Source organism: Eumetopias jubatus, unplaced genomic scaffold (genome assembly GCF_037043125.1).
Source record: "Eumetopias jubatus isolate StellerSeaLion01/CBP00866 unplaced genomic scaffold, mEumJub1_p1.0 scaffold_10, whole genome shotgun sequence".
Lineage (NCBI taxonomy): Eukaryota > Metazoa > Chordata > Mammalia > Carnivora > Otariidae > Eumetopias > Eumetopias jubatus.
Genome location: NW_028274816.1, coordinates 33256994 through 33274938, shown reverse-complemented (window position 1 = coordinate 33274938; position 17945 = coordinate 33256994). Strand labels below are relative to the sequence as shown.

At 44.4% G+C, this 17945-nt stretch overlaps 1 protein-coding gene and 1 pseudogene across 1 annotated transcript in view; one reads left to right on the top strand and one right to left on the bottom strand.

Moving 5' to 3' along the window:
• The window catches only part of GAN (gigaxonin), a 48793-nt gene that overhangs the window by 28471 nt on the left and 2377 nt on the right, over window positions 1-17945 (bottom strand). The window lies entirely within an intron of this gene.
• On the top strand, window positions 15853-16097 carry LOC114199042 (small ribosomal subunit protein eS21 pseudogene; annotated as a pseudogene).

Genomic DNA, 17945 nt, shown 5'->3' with positions numbered 1-17945 from the left:
ACCTTTCTCATCTTCATGAGCTCCTAAAAACCACATCAGAAATGGATGTCCAGGGCAGTGAAAGTATGATGGATACCTGTCATTATATATTTGCCTAAACCCACAGAATGTACAGCACCAAGACTGAACACTAACGTAAGCCACGGGCTCTGGGTGACAGTGATGTGTCAGTGTGGGTCCATCAACTATAACAAATGTCCACTCTGGTGGGGCCACTGATAATGGGGGAGGTTATGCGTGTGTGGGGGCACGGGGTAGATGGGACATCTCTGTACCTGAACTGAAATGTCAATTCTGGGATGCCTGGGTGGCTCAGATGGTTAAGCGTCTGCCTTCGGCTCAGGTCATTGATCCCAGGGTCCTGGGATCGAGTCCCGCATCGGGCTCCCTGCTCCTTGGGAGCCTGCTTCTCCCTCTGCCTCTCTCTCTCTCTCTGTCTCTCATGAATAAATAAATAAAATCTTAAAAAAAAAAAAACTTTTGAAATGTCAATTCTGCCACAAACTTTAACTGCTCTAGAAAATAATGTCTGTTTTAAAAATGTATTGTTTTAGTCCCCATTCAACTTAATAAATATAAATTTGCAGGTAATATTTCCATCAACAGAAGGCACCCTCCCATGATGCCTTTTATGGCCTCCTTTTTATGGATGGGAAAAGAGGAACCTCGCTTTCTAATGGTTCCTGTCACCCAAGAACATCATCTACGCGATTTACATGAGATAGAAGCAGGGGTCCCAGAGGGGGAAGCCTCCAGGCCCGGTGGGCTATGAACCAGGTGCCACAGACCTCTAGGTGAGCCCCCCTGCCCCAGCACTGTGACCCACAAAGGCTCAAAAGGCACTCTTCCTACAGGACCAAAGTCAGGGAGCAGTGAGGAGAGGAAACCGCAGGAAAGCTCGGGCATAATGCCACCGACCTGGCCCGGAACGGCCACCAGCCTAACACGGCACACGGAGAGCAGGGATTTCGAAGTGGGAGGTGGGAAAGAACCAGCAGAGCTGGGACGTGGCCGCATGCCTCCTATTAGGATTCTAGGAGCAGAGCCTCACTACCGGCGTACCATGTTAATGGAGCTTCTCCTTCATTACTTCCTTTCATCTCCTTCTATCCCTTTCTCTTCACCTCCAGCCTTCAGCTATTCTTACCTAGATGGCTTAGTTTTCACTTCCTCACCATCAAAACTTCCCTCCTCACAAAGATCCTGCAATGACTCATAATTTGAACGGGTTTTAAGAGTAGCTCCTGAACCTGGCTTCCCAGAATCTTCTGGCAAGCTCTTCTAGAAAAGCAGATCCCTGGGTCCCATCCCAGACCAACTGAGTCAGGTTCCAAGACTGTGTACATTTAAAAAGTTCCCCAGCTTATTGTAACACATTCCCTCACCCCTGGAATGTTCCCTTCACCCTCTACTCCCCCTAATCACATGGTTTAATACTTCACTCACTTCAGGTCTCTGCTCCAAAGAGCAGCCCGGGTACCACACTATCTAAAATAATGCCTCTACTCCCTTCCCTGCTTCATTTTTCTTCATAGAATTTATCACCATCTCATAAACCACATAGAGATGTGGCTTATCGCCCATACCCATGACGACAGGGACTTTGTCTTGTTTACCACCCTATCCCCTTCCCTCACAAAGTGCCTGGTACCAAACGGCACTTGGCAAATGTGTATGGACTTGAATTGACAGCACGATACAGCCAGGCTGGGGGCCCGATGCATTGGACCGCTGCAATGCCAGTTACTGAACCAAAGCGAGCATACTTGTGCGGAAACGGCACCACTGACCAGCCCGACGGTCGTGAGCTTTCCTGTGCTGTGTCCCGCTTGTTCGCCCACACTGAGGGGGGGGCGGTGCTTCCCCCAGCATCCAATCCGTGTGTGCTGTAGTCTGCAATTCGAGAACTGACTGTCCCCCTGCTGCAAAGCTACCTGCATGTCCAGGGTGCCATCACCTGAGTTTGCACTGAGGGCAAACGTAAACTGGAGTGTAAGGCTGGCTTAGGGGAGGTCTGCAGTCTGTGAATGAAGTTCCCTAACTGGCCGGTGTTCCATCTCCGCTTCCTTGCCCTCAGCTCACTGTCACTAGCGCACTGCTTGGAAAAATGTAAAGATTAGGAAAGATTTCTAGAAAACCAAGAGTTTACTGTTCAGGTGTCATCCCACCAAGCAGCCCCATAGTAATGAAGCTGAAGCAGAACCACCTCAAGTCCCAAGAGGCCACGGCCACAGTGCCATCCATCCCTGACAACCTCCTCACTGCCCACCGCCGACCAGGCAGCACACACGGAGTCACAGAAATGTCTTCCATTTTCCTCTGACAGCACACCATCCACTCTGAAGATGAAATACAGTGTTCCTATTTAGACCTGCTCTGAGCAACCATGTCCAATTACATCAATATCTGGAAGAAATACGAGAACACAAAGCGTATGCCTTTGAGTCATGTGATCTGAACAAAGGAAAAATTTATCTGGAGGGAGAGAATGTTTTCAGATAAGAGAACATGCATGCCAAGTGTGAATTACCTTCAGCAGGAGGAGAGCTTGAGAAAACTTCCGCAGGGTGTGCGCTGGGGGGACGGGGGTGGGAAGGAGAGGCGGTACCCACAGCACACTGCAGGGACTGTGGATATGCAACAGGTACAGGTGACCTCACTTACACCTGCCCAAGCACAGCGACCCCTGAAGGGAGAGAGAGGCAATGGGATCAAACCCATAAAGCCTGTAGGGCCAGGCTGCTACCCTTGCTATGAGTCCCTCTGCTGTTCCAGGCACAGCACCAAGCACTAGGTATGGTTTCAGAAATCAGATCTCAACTAGGTGGTGGGCCCCAATCTCGAGGAACTGACAAACCATCACCTCTAACCCTGGGCTTCAGGTCAGTAAAATGAAATGTTATGAGTTATTTCCAGGAGTCTGATGCCTCGAGCATTATGTCCCCACAATAAATCTCTACCCCAGCCTGCTGGAAGCCTGTTCCTCACCAGGTTGTCCCCATCTTAGGACGAGGTGCTAGTCTCTATCCAGCTGCGTAAGCCTGACGGGAGTCTAAAAACAGAAGGAGTGACTGAGTTACAGAGCCAAGTGGACACTAACACTAGTGAGTGAAAGTTGATGAGGCATGGAATACTTTCATAATCTCAAAGTATTGCCCCATAATTATTAATCACAAAGAGAAATACAGTGGATTAAACCGGTGGACGCCATCTTTAACCACGTGATCAATGTTATCTAACGTTGGGACAAAATATCATGGGGCCCGGACAGGTACACGGAGGATGATGTGATGTCACTCCAGAGCTATTCTTGCCACAAATGCAGAACCTCAGTCTAATTGTAAGAAATCAAACCCAAATTCCTCAACAGTCTACCGAAAAACTGATCAGTACCCACCCATACGGGCCAAGGCCAAGAAAGATAAGGGAAGACTTTGGAACTGTCACAGGAGTGACAGAGGAGACCAAGGGGTAAGACAAGTGAATCACTCTAAATACTGTGGAGCAGGTGCTGTGCTAAGTACAAGGGAGGCAAAAAGTCAGCTCTCTAGGGAGAGAGGTCAGAAAAGGCTTCATGGAGGTGGCACCTGAATCGGGCCTCAGCTGAGGGTTTTACACCGAAGAGGGACAGCAAAGGCAGTGAAGTATTGTACGTCCAAGCAACAACAGGGGTGAGCACATTTGGACTTCACCTCAAGGGAAATGGAGTTGTACATGAGGAATTTTTTTTAAATCTTTTTTTTTTTTTTTTACAGATTTTATTTATTTATTTGACAGAGAGAGACACAGCGAGAGGGAACACAAGCAGGGGGAGCGGGAGAGGGAGAAGCAGGCTTCCCGCTGAGCAGGGAGCCCGATGTGGGGCTCGATCCCACGCATGACCTGAGCCGAAGCCAGACGCTTAATGACTGAGCCACCTAGGCGCCCCTAAAAATCTTTTTAATTTGAAATAATTTTAGACTTACAGAAAAGTTTTTAATTGGAGAGTTCCTATACCCCCCTCACGTGGCTTCCACTAATGTTAATATCTTAAATAATCTTAGTACAACTGTCAACACTAAGAACTAAAGACTGGTATAATACTATTAAGTAAATTATGGACTTTATTCAGATTTCACCAGTTTCCCTCCTAATGTCTTCTCTCTGTTCTGGGGTCCAATCTAGGGTTCTAAACTTCAGTTCATGATTGTGTCTCTAACTTGTGACAGTCCTTCAGATCTTCACCTTTCAAGGCCTTGACTCTTTGGTGAGTAGTGGTCAATTATTTTGTACAATGTTCCTCAAGTTGGGTTTTATTTCTTATAATCAGACTGAGGTTATGTACTTTTGGCAGGAACCCTACAGAAGTGATGTCATGTCCTTCTGTGCAGTGTATCAGGATGCTGATGTGTAGGTTAACCTTGGTCATTTGGCTATGATGGCATCTGCTGGTTTCTCCACTAAGAAGTTAAAAGTCACTATTTATCCCTTTGTTATTATTAAGTCTATTGGAGAAGATAATTTAGAATATACAATTATCCTTTCTTAAGAAAGATTTTATTTATTCAAGAGAGAACAAGAGCGATCACAGAGGGAGAGGAAGAGGGATAAGCAGGCTCCCCACTGAGCAGGGAGCCCGATGCGGGACTCGATCCTAGGACCCTGAGATAATGACCTGAGCCAAAGGCAGATGCTCAACCGACTGAGCCACCCAGGCGCCCCCAAATATCCTTTTTCTCTTCAAACTCTTGCCCACTAATTTCAGTATCCACTGGTATATCTTGCCTGTAACAATTATTATTATTATCGTGCTCAAATGATGGTTTTCGATTATTATATTCCATCTACATTTATTAATGGAAATTCTTCTATAAGGAGGAGCTATCTGGGGCGCCTCAGTGGCTCGGTCGGTTAAGCATCTGACTCTTGGTTTCAGCTCAGGTCATGATCTCGAGGTCTTGAGATCAAGTCCCGCGTAGGGCTCTGCGCTGGGCATGGAGTCTGCTTACGATTCTCTCTCTCCCTCTCCTCTGCCCCTTCCTGCCCCGGCTCGTGCATGCAGGTTCTCTCTCAAAAACAGTTGTTTGTTTTTTGTAAAACTGAAAAATAAAAGCTGTCTCTTCTCCCTTTATTCACCCACTCATTCATTTACTCACGCCTACACATGTGGCTACGTATTCTATTCTAGGGTTTATAATCCAATGTTACTGATACTCATTTCCTTGCTCAAACTGCCACAGCTATGGCCACTGAGAGTTCTTTCACGTCGGCTCTCCCGTCTTTTGGGCATCTCCTGACTTTCTGGCACAAATACTCTGGGCTCATGGTGTATTTTTCCTTCTCCAGTACCGGCACCAACCTTGTCTCGGAAGGCATGAGTTCTAGGCATTATCTAATGACATTCCAGAAGAAGCACTGGGGTAGCAGCAGTGTGGACTGATGGGGACAGAGCCCGGGGGCAGACGGACCAGTTCTGGCACCTTTCAGAACTAGGAACTGGAATGTGAGCAGCAGTGATGCTGAAGAGGAGACAGGTGGCAGAGACTGGAGAGGCCGAAATGATGGGCCATGGCGTCACGAAGGTGCAGAGGGAGAGAGAGGTGCATCCCCGAGGTCTCCGAATTTCTCCCAGGGAGTCTGGCAGCACACTGACAAGCATGGTGAAGGGCGGGCCACCCAGCCGGGGGAGGGGAGCTGGCCTGGGGGGGCAGGGCATCCCTGCAGCAGGCTGTCGGGTATATCAGGCCTAGTGCTCAGCAGAGAGGCCGAGGCAGCGGCATCATGGGAGTAGATGAAGTCGTTGAGAGAGTGGGGGGGAGGACAGGAACTTGGGCCACATCACGCATAGGGACAGACAGGGAGGAGAGCCAGAAAAGCCGGCAGTAGGGGAAATGGGACAAGAAGGGTCACAGAAGCCTGGAGAGACCAAGTGTCAAGAAAATGACCAAGAGTGATAAATACAGCAGACGGGTCAAGTCGGATAAACACTTCCAAGTTTTCACTAGATTTGGCAATTATATTTAGCAATTTTTAAAAGCAGGTTTAATGGAATAATAAGATAGGAGCAGAGGGAAGAAAAAAAAAGGTGGTGAGACCGTGGACAAGACAAAATTTAGAGACTCTTGTTTGAAGAATTATGTGCTTGTGGGGCGCCTGGGCGGCTCAGTTGGTTAAGTGTCTGACTCTTGATCTCAGCTCAGATTTGGATCTCAGGGTTTTGAGTTCAAGCCCCATGTTGGGCTCCATGCTGGGCATGAAGCCTACTTAAAATAAATAAATAAATAAACAAATAAATTTTAAAAAATCATGCACTCCCTAGCAGAGGTCGCAGAGATGCATCTGCTGGACATTTGTATGTCTCCCACATATCAGGCCATAAAAGGGGCCCAAGCATGCTTCTGTGCCGGGGGAAAGAGCTAGAAGGGAGGGGAAAAAAAGAAAAAATGTAGAAAGAAGAAGATATGCAACAGAACAACCACCTAGAAGAAAGAGAAGATGGGAGGGTGGGCCAGAGGGAATCAGCCTTGACTGTGGACCTGTGCTCCACCCAAGGCTGGCCTGCAAGTCATCATTACATGATTTAAACAGCTTTAAAGATGATCTTACAGAGTTACAGTTTCTATGTCCAAATTTTTAAAAAATTTAATAATCTAGGGTCAACGGTCAACAAACTACAACCTACAGCCTGTTTCTGTAGGGCCTCTGAGCTAAAAATGGTTTTTATATTTTTAAAAGGTTGTTAAAACAACAAAGACGACTAGGTGAAAGAGGCCACCTGTGGCCTCAAAAGCCTAAAACATTGGACTCTTTACAGAAAAACTCTGCCAAACCCTCCTCTAAATAGTTTTACAGTAGCAAGCATAAATTTAAAGATCCGGTCTAAAAGATAGGCAAAACAGCAATAACTTTGAGAAAACACTTGGAAAAGCGACAAGGCCATAGTGACAGGCCTGTGGGAAAAACATCAGATACACTACCAGGGTTTCTACATGATAATCCAGTCTTCCTGGACAGTAATCTGGTTTTATTCTCCAAGAACGGATCTGTTTCTATCTTCAGAAATAGATATACCGGGCACATAGCCCCCAAAGTGGGTTTACCTGTACCCACAAAAAATACAAAGAAAAAAGAACCTCCTGTTTTTTCGTTTTTTGTTTTTGTTTTTCCTAATTTGCTTATAGAGTCGCTATTCAGAAGAAAAAAGAACTGGAAATTAAAATGTCAAAGGGGAACGATGCAGCAAGTTGCATCATACAGTAACATGATGTAGTAAGAACTGGCTATTAAAAAGGATGATCAGGACGTGATATTAAGCTGTAAGGAGAGGGAAAGATGAACCGTAAGTGACAGGTCTATTTGGGTGATGACAACAACAATTAAGTACAATGTTCAGAACCAGAAAAAAGGGTGACATAAATAACTCTTGTGTGATCTTCCGTGATTTTTTTTTGTGTAAAAAAAAAAAAAATTCTTAAAATTTAAATCTGGTTCTTGTAATTTTGCGAGTAAAGCAGTCCATAAAATTTACCTCTTAGAAGACAAGGTTTGAAAATGCACGTTAAAATTTTAAGATGAGTTCAAAGGCAGAATCATGATGCAGCAAACTTGTGAAGCAAAAAACTCCTCTAGAATGAAACAAGCCTGACCCCTCGCTTCAGTCACACCCTGACCTTCTGGAAAAGCACATAAAAGAAAGACATTCATGCCACAACCTGTCAAGACAGTTCCAGATTTTCTACTCAGGATGCATTTTCAGATGCTATTTAAAAGAGGCTCCTTCTGTACCCTTTGAAGACCCCATGCACACGGTCCTCTCAAGCGCTGGTCCTTTGATTTGGGGGCACTTCTCACAAGGGTTCTCTAGTGGAAAACTGGCTCCTCTCATTCTGTTTCACGGCAGGAAACGAAGTGTTACAGAACTTCTGCACTCCTACTCACCTCCCATTCCCTCTTTGCCAACGTAAAGAGTGAGAAGGAGGATTTGTGCTCCTGAATCAGCTCACAGGAAGAGCAAGAATTTCTATGGCTTTATTATTGTGTTTGTATGCATCCTTTCAAAGCAGTTCAAACCAAAGCATGAAGTGAAGGTTATGAAACAGGGTTGTTGTTGTTTTTCCCTTTTTGAGGAAGGAGATAGTGAGTGGGGTAGAGGAAAACAGAAGCAAAAACACAGCCTCGAACACGGCCCCGAGCATCCCCTTTCAGAAAGGGTGGGCTGAGCACCTCTCCAGCAGCTTCAAGCCGCCTCCTTGCTTCTGGCGCCTCTGCAATATGCAATCTACTGTTACAAACTTCTCCAAACAACTTGAAGCTCAAAGCACCTTCCAAAATGTTGTCAAGGGAATGAATGCTTCTCAATTCTTTAGTCATATCGTCACAAAAGCTCTCTCACTGGAGCTGCTCCTTCTGAATAAAGAATTTGGTCCCTTCCTCTCCAGGTTTCTTGGCACCAGAAACAGCCTGTTGGGTTGACTGTGCATCTAAAACAGGGCAAATTAAAGACTCCCTTGTAGTAACTTCTGTCGTAGGACGGTTTGTTCTGTTTCTCTCTCCCATCCCCAGCACATGGTCAGCTACTCAGCAAAGGTTACAGGAAAAAGTGTCACCTTGTCTGGCAGCAGCGTGTCCAGCATCCTGGACTCTGATCTTCCACATCTCTGTCAGTACATACAGACAGCAGTCAACTCAATTCTCTCATGGACGGGGTTTCCAGTAATGGGCTTAGTGCCTCTGGCCCTAGAGATAAAGACAAGGGCTCTGAAAGCACCCAGTGCACCTGTCTGCTCTAGTTCTCCCCACGGCATGAAAGACAGACAGGCAGCGCTGAAGGCACACGCGATATGCCAAAGGAGCCTGTAGGAGGGAGTGATTATTTGGCGGAACTGGGAAAATGTTAGGAAGGGGTATCGGAATCAGGGCCTGAAGGAGGAGTACACATGTATCTGTCAGAAAAGAGGAGGTCAAGAAAGGCAGAGACAAGAAACACGTGCAAAAATAAACATATGTATTCACAGACCTGTGAAGCAGTCGCAGCATTTTCAAGAACCAGAAGAGTATGATGAAGATGTTCATTCAGCAATGTTATCCCAAATTCAACACAAAACCAGAATGTTCCGTTTCCCACTTTCCTTAGGCAGCCAGGCTCAAAACCTGCTACCCCCTCCTTCTTCCTCATCCTTAGTCCCCACATTGAGTGAACAGCAGGCTGCTTTCTTCCCTAATCCTGGATACTGGCCTCTACCCGGTGTGCAGGACACTGCCATGGCGGGCTGTCCACATCAGCCAGCAACTCCAAGGCCCTCCCAGGCCTGTGGACATACAACAACCAAGTCACCTTCCTAAAGTGGACCTCCATTCATAGTACTAGTATTTAATGAGTGAACAAAAATCTAAACTCATTCGCTGGCACCCTAGAATCCGTTCTTACCTACCTGTCCATCCACACTTGCCCCCATTCCTATTCCAGCCTCCAGTCCAGTGCCATCGGTCTACTGACTACCTGAGTGCACACCTTCTGATCCTGTGCTTACACCTCTCTCCTACCTGAATGATCCTTGCCTCTCTTTACGCTCCCCGCTCAATCCACCCGCTAGTCCTCCTCTTCAAGGCTTTGCCCAAATTCTGTTTCCTGCATGGAACCTTATGTCATCACCCAAGTACTTCTTCCTCTGCACAACTCCTAGAACCACAAGCATCTATACAATTAAAATACTGTCCTATACCGTGTCTTTGCACAACTAAGCTGTAAACTTTGAAAACAGATTCTGTGCTTTACAGAATCTTTTAAAGCTGTCCCTGATTGAATACTCAAAGCGACAAGCACTGTTTACTGGTGATCATGAGGACGTGAACCTAGATTCTTTTTGGTCTTCTCACCAACAAGTCCTATCGCCACTACCTCTAATTGAGACAGTTTATTCCAACTCATTGACAAACCCTAGTCCAGGGCCTCCTTATTTCCTGTCCCAACAACTGCAGCACCCTCCCAAATAAGACTACATCTTCTTCTTCTTATAACCCCTCAATGTCTATCCATAACCCTTAAAATAAAACCTAAACTCGTGCACAGACTAAACTATGTTGGAAGATTATATTGGGTCCCTTTCCCATACCCCACCACATCCCCAGTCGGTTCCCAATACACATCCCGCAGCTCCGGGAAATGCTACAGTGAAAAGTTGAATCTTACTGGAGAGCAGTGTGAGTACCAACCCAGGACAACAGGGTCCTGCCCACCCCTCTAATTTTGTTTCATGCCATCCTACCCACTGCTCACCATCTTATGCTGGTGTTCTTCTGACCCCCACCCCCCACCCCGCTCCATCTGGCGTGCCTGTCTGTTCTGGTCTCTGGACCAGCGCACTTTGGTTTCCTGTGCCCCCCTGCGCCACCCCCCTACCAGATCCCCCCCCCACCTGCTCTCGTCAATCCTCCTCCACCTTCAGACCCTCAGAGTGGTGCTCCTTCCACCCGGACCGCAGCAGCAGCCATGTCCATCCCTTACATCTCTCTGTGGCAGACATCTTCACTGTCTGCCTCCTGAGATGGACTCTATGGATGCCGGAGCCCTGGGTGCCCAGGGCACGGCTGTGCTGCACAAAAGTGCTCAAGAAAAGTTTAGTGAATGAACGAGCATATTAGGGAAACTTGACCAAAGATCCATGTTCTCAAAGACCGTTATTTCTGTAAAGGTGATTAACTGGAGTCACTAATGTAGTAGTCCATGATCAGATGAGTCATTTAAATAGACTTTTAGAGCAGACTTTCAGAATGATCTACTCCAAAAATAAAGTCAACCTATTCCTTCCCCATTCTTGAAATAGACAGCACCACACAACATCAGGATATACAGTACTGGAAAACTAAGTGAATCATCAAAAGTATGTTGAAAAGTCTTTGGTCCTATGTTTATTTCCTTTTCTAGCCCCAACGAGGTAGAAAAGATAACTAAGTGATTTAGGCCCCCACGTACGCAGGCTCAGGCCCGACACTGTCTGTGGGAGATGCAGTGAGACAGCAGTCAGTGCACAAACACCACCAAGCCTCGCAACGTGCAAGACCCCGTGACTAGTGCAGTGTGAACTCCTCACCTGTCACCTGTCACCATGGTCTCTGCGGCACCCAGCTGTCACCGAGTGGCTTCTTGTGTACCTGATGGACAAACGGCTAAACCTATAATCAAGCCCCTAGACGGTTAACACTAATGACGTAAGGTCCCTTTACTGCCACCTCTAGCTGTTGATGGGTTAACACAGTACACGTCATACTTCAAGACAATGCCAACTTTTTTACAATGGATTTTCTTTTCTTTTTTATTTGAGTATAGCTGACATCCAATGTTACCTTAGTTTCAGGTGGACAACACAGTAACTCAACCAGTTCATACGTTATGCTGCGCTCACCACAAGTGTGGCCGCCATCTGTCTCCATACACGGGATTACAATATTATCGACCATATTCCTTATGCTGTGCCTTGCATTCCCATGACTTACTCATGCCATCACTGGAAACCCGTACCTCCCTCTCCTTTTAACCCATTATGCCCAACCCCTTCCCCCTCCCCTCTGGCAACCATAAGTTTGTTCTCTGTAATTCTAGGTCTGATTTTTTGCTTTTTGTTGTTTGTTCATTTGTTGCTTTTATTTTTTTAGGTTTTACTTAGGCGTGAAATCATACGGTATTTGTCTCAGTCTAACTTATTTCACTTAGCATAAAACCCTCTCTGTCCATCCATGCTGTCTTGAATGGCATGGTCTCATCCTTTTTTATGGCTGTGTAATAGTCCCCCTGTGTACATATACCACATCTTCCTTATCCATTCATCTACTGATGGACACTTAGGTTGCTTACATATCTTGGCGATTGTAAATAATGCTGCAATAAATGTAGGTAGGGGTACCTGTATCTTTTGAAGAGTGTTTTCATTTTCTTTAGATAAACACTCAATAGTGGAATTATTGGATCATACGGTATTTCTAGTTTTCATTTTTTGAGGAAACTCTATACTGTTTTCTGCAGTGACTACACCAGTATACGTTCCCAGCAACGGTGGACGAGGGTTCCTTCTCTACATCCTTGCCAACACCTGTGATTTCTTGTCTTTTTGATTTTAGCCCTTCTAACAGGTATACAGCAATATCTCATTGTGGCTTTGATTTGCATTTCCCTGATGATGAGTGATGCTGAGCATCTTTTGATGTGTCTGTTGGCCATCTGTGTCTTCTTTGGAAAAAAGGACAAAGTTAATTCTTGAACTGTAGTGTATTATTCGTGAGCACAATCCCACAAGCACGTGGCTTAAGGCAGTGATGTCATTTCTAAAGAATGTACCAACAGCTGTGTCAGTGGTGCATATTTTCATAATTCACTTTCCTATCAAACAGCAAAGGAGACGGTAGGGAAAGGAAGTAAAATGACTACTTCGTTCCTGTCCCTATGCCCCGAACTGCAGGAGGTAAAAAAACTAAAATTTTATTCCCTTCCTGCCAACCATAGGGATTATCATTTTCAGGCAGGGGATAGACGTAGTCGTTCCGGTCACACAAGGCAGCACTAGCACCTGAAAGGAGCCAGGCAGGAAAACAAGCAAACCGACCAACCGACCACACCCAAAATGTCCCGCACCTGCTGGAGTAGGTCTAAACCTTGCATGCCAGCTTTGGTGTAGGAAGAAAACTGGGCATTGCTGGGAAACGCTTCCTCTTGCTAACCAAATGGAAGACTATACAGGAAGACCTGGGGCCTACTGGCCTCCAATTCCATCCTGAAGAAGTGGGCAAGGAGAAAAGGGAAACCAAGGATCCCCTCAGCTCTCAAAGTGCCACTCTGCTCAAACTTCCCGCTACTCCCAGTGAACGTGCTCCACGTGTCAGAAGAGACTCGTACCAACCCCACATTCCTAAATGGGAGGTTTCCTCCAATTCAAGGACTGAGAGGTACAATTTAAGTGACAAAAGTATAAAAATATTTTGAGCTCAAGAATACTAAACAATTTACAATTATTCAGAGGCACAGGCAACAGGCCAATGATGCTCATGTGACTACAAAACCACAATATTTCTACTCATCTAACCATGATAATATGAAAATCACAAGTGTCAAATGTCTTTTATTCCTAAAAAGACAGGGAAACATTCAGTAGTTGAAAAGAATCACAAAATACCTGTGGGAAAAAATATACATTTAAGGTTCTATACCCATCAGCACATTAACTCTACAAAGGAAAACGAAAGACATTTGTCTACATCCCATTACTCAACAGTCTCTTTTTTAAAACCAGTCCTTCCATCTTCCATACATCTACCTCTCAAAGCTTTATTGCTTAAAGGTTATTTCATCTAACAAAATTTTAACAAGATCTTATTTTCTTTAAGTATTCTATTTTCCTAAGATCTCTGAATAGAGGGGAAAATATTATAATTTATTCCCACAGAGGAACGGAATCAGCAAACATTAGACCATCATCTTATAGCTAAGTCACTTTTTGGCACTAAACACCAAGAAAGAAGACTTCACTCTCTGCTCTTCTGAGCACAGGGGTCAAGAGCTCCAGCTGAGCACTAGAGGGCATTTAGACATGACCTTTACCCTCTGAAGAACTACAGATGCCACCTTTACCTCAGCCCTTGATTTCCTTCCTTCTTTGGACTCAGCGTGTCTTAGGGGATGGAGAACCCACGGGAAACACTTGAATTCCAGGTTGCAACCAGTCTGCCACTTGTCACACCCCACACCTCTGCGTCTCCACCCTTAACCTAGAATTCTAACTTACAAATTATTCATTTATATTATAGCTTCAGTACACAAAATGATAGACTTGTCTCCTGCTGAAGGATCATGCGGCTCCCTGAAGGACTAACCTCACAGTACTCATAAGCCAAATGACTCCTTATTTGTCCTAATTATGTTTTCTTTATGGATTATAAATAGATTTTAAGCCTCACTTTGATATCATGAGACAAACTGATTAACAGTTTAAACAATGGATAGAGTGGCTTTGTAATCTGGACGCTTAGGCTATATTGTCCAAATCTACATTGTCAGAACCAGAGTTTATGGAAAAGCACTTTGCTTGATTCTCTAAATTACATAAGAGAAATTACTTTAAAAACATTGAAGAGGACTTACAGGGGAAAATACAAACTGTAAGAAGAGGCAGAAGTCAAAGGGCATAGATTAAAAAATGACAACTTATCCATCAGTGCTCATGAGAGATGTTTTACTTCTATCACATATACTATTACTCAAAATGCCAGTCCTCAGGAAAGTTCTACAGCAAATCTAAACACTTAACATTTCACTTTATGTCAGATTCTCTAGTCTAACAAGAATTTTACTCATTTGTTTCATCACTTGAAATCTTCCAAAAACCTCTCCAGAACTCGAGCATTCACTGCTACTAGCAGGCAACCACTGTCTTGGATAAATAAACAAATACCTTTAAGCTGAAATGAGTAATCTATGCTAAACTTAGAGCTCCAATTTGCAAGTGCTTAGTTTCCTTAGAAGCCAGAGAAAATACTGCTTCGGTCTTCTGAAACAGAACATACTTTAATATCAGTTTTGAAAACCTCACATAAGAAAAGGGCTTAATCAAATGATTGCAAACACTAAAAAGGAGGGGGAGGTGAAAGAGGAGGAGGAGAAGGGGGAGGAAGAGGGAGAGGAGAAGAAGAAAAAAAAACATTTTGCATTATATGACTGTAAGCCCTTCAGGACAGATTTCATCTCGTGAAGCAGTTGTTCGGGATGCCTTACAGTGGCTGGACAAAAACAAGGCCCAGATCCATTGAAAGGTATTCAGGCCCAACTTATTTCCCAGCACCATGAAGGAACAGCAAGGGGCAGGTCTCATCATTTGAATTTTAAGAATGTTCAAGACTCAGCAAGAGTCTCAGAACCGGGAGCTTCTAGCTGAACCCTTGGGCACTAAGGAACTTACCAGGCTACAGTTGTCATTCAAAATCCCGTGACAGGAGCAGACGCACGCAGGGGACCATAAACTCAAAGCACAAGTGAAAGAAAAGGGACTTGGGTACCAACAGCATGCTCGGCGCACAGGAGACAAAACTAATGGACATTAGTGCCTATCAAATACTAACAGGACAGGTTTCAGGGGCCCAAAGAAAGGATGACGACAATTTCTATGCTGCTCTGAAACTTGGACTTCCTACAAAGATCATATTAGTCTCCTTAAGTAGTTCATCAGCATCATCTATGAGTCAAAGTTTAGATTTAAATGGCAAAACAGGCTCATCGATAATTAGGCCTTGGAATACATCCAGAGTAACAGCATAAAATAAATGCTTGTTACAAAACAGCTCTATGGGGCTGAGTTTATATAGCAGAATACCCAACCAAATCCTGTATGACAGGGCAAAGGAAATGCTTTATTGTCAATGCGCAACAAAACTTTAAAGGATACAATAAAGCTGTAAGAAGAGAAACAGACCCCCTCTCCACAACATATACACACAAAGCAAAACAAAAATAGCACGGAGCCACACAATTCACACTTAAAGGAGATTTGCCGTTCATGTGGCCAGGCCAACCTCACTTCGCAGATGAGGAAACCAAGTCCCAGAAAAGCAGTACAAGATGCTCTAGACTGGCTTCTGGGCCCAATGTCTCCACTCCACCCTCACAGGACCAGCTTTCCCTGAAAAACAAGGGGGAGAAACTGCCATTCGTACTGTTGGCTGACTCAAGGGATCTAAAAATCTTGAGGATCTTTCTTCCCTTTACTCTCCAGGACGAAAAGCTAAACAAATTAACGTTCCAACAGATACTCCCCAAAAAACGAAATTCTCAAAAGTGAACAGAGGCTTTTCTGGGCCCATGATCATGGAGGTGGCAGCAGACGTGCCCTCGACATGCAGAAGGACACGGGCAAGCTTGTGCACCTGTACGTGCCGTGGAAATACTCCTCTGCATCATCAGCACCAAGGACCATGCACCCGTTCAGGTGACTGTAGCTGAGGCTGACAAAGTGAATGGCAGGCTCAACAGCCAGTTTAAAACCAATGCTATCTGTGGGGCCATTTGCAGGTTGGGTGAGTCAGAGGGCTTTATCCTCTGACTGGCCAAGGCCAACGGCATCATTTTAAAGAACTTCTGACTGGAGAGGATCATGGATGTGGAATATCTGTCATAAATAAATAGCACCCTCCCCACCAAAAAAAAGTGAATAGAAGATAGGAACCTACACCTGTCCCTGCAGAATCATACAGTGCTTCATTTTCAAATCCTTTTCACCTACATTACTCCCAAAGAAACACAGCTCATAAGAGAAAAGAGTCTGAACTCTCTATCAGATCAATGGGATTGTGCCAGAATCAGAAGAGCCTCAGACATGAAGCAAAGCAAACTTTGCAATATTCAAGAGAAAGGGAAATTTCCTATAAGCCTCAGGGAACCTTTCCCAGAAGGTCTCAGGGCTGCTGAGAAAGGAAAGATTCTGTGGGTCGTTACACCAACGAATTCAATTTTGCCATCCTTAAAGGTCGTCAGCCACATTTTTTTTTTTTTAAGATTTTATTTATTTGACAGAGAGAGCACAAGCAGAGGGAGAGAGAGAGGGAGAAGCAGGCTCCCTGTTGAGCAAGGAGCTTGATGTGGGACTTGATCCCAGGACCCTGGGATCATGACCCAGGCCGAAGGCAGCCGCTTAACCGACTGAGCCACCCAGGCATCCCCGTCAGCCACACTCAGATTTAGTTTTCCCAACAAACTGAAGGAAAAAACGTCCCTCAGGGATCAGAATGGGGAAAAGCTGCAAAGAGGGCCTACTGGGAAAGCAGAATCCCACTTACTGGGCTTAATGATGGACTGTGGAAGGTCCTGCCTGCCTTCCAGTAGCATCTGTATCCTAACGCTGCTTGACACATACTCTACACAACCTTTTCTCAGGTTATCATTAGGGTTATACTGCTAAAGCCGAGCTTTCTTTTTTTTTTCCTTTTATACTGAAAGTCTTCCTAGTGTATGACAGCTAAGAGTAGCAGGAGGAAAAATAAATGCTAAACCAGAGATAAAGCACAGGAAATGATTAAACCAATAAGTTAGGTTAAAAGACTTTTCTATATTAAGTAGAAAGTATGCCAAATTCCTACTCTGACAAAGCTGAATTGGTTCCCTCTGTTGGGCATTCAGAAGCAATATATAACATTGTTTCTAAACCACACAACTACACATTGCTTAGGATAGTTACTTAAACTAGGCTAACCAAAGATAATAAACAAAACTCAAATTCTTATAAAATGTCAGAGACTACCAGACTTTTGAACACCCAATTCACATATTAATGACATCACAGACCTGAATGCTTAGCTTCAAAAGGGAAAGTAAGAAACATCAAGTGCTAGAACATGCAAATTCATTTTGTTTCAACATAATTCTTTAAAGTTCCTTTCAAACAAAAAAGACACATTATAAAAGCCCAAAATCATAGGTGTCAAAAGTAACTAGTTTATTTCGAAGTAGTAATACAGATTAGTCAAATTACTTTGAAGTAGTCTTGAGATTGACCATTTTAAAAGACAACCAAAAACATTCTAGCACTTCAACAAATAAAATAATCAGTCACTGACAAAAACACATGGTCTGATTCATGTTTATCTATAAAATGTCAAAAACATCTGTCCTACCTACTAAACAAGATGGAAGTGAAAATCAAAATGAGACGGTATGTAAAAGTACTTGATAAGCATTTAAACTATAACATATTGTGAATCGATAAGTAGTAGAGCTTACACAAAGAATAGTTAAGTATGAGTTAATGTTGTAACTTGGTATGGTTAGAGTAGGAGATGAACTGTCATTAACTTGGAGTCTAATCTTAGTTCAACCACTAAGTACTAGTAACTTCCTCATAATAAAATCATTGAGGCCCACTGAGTCCCATTTCCTTATTTGAAGAGTAACAGAGTTAGACCAGAAAAGATCTGAAGTTCCTTTCAGCTTGGCC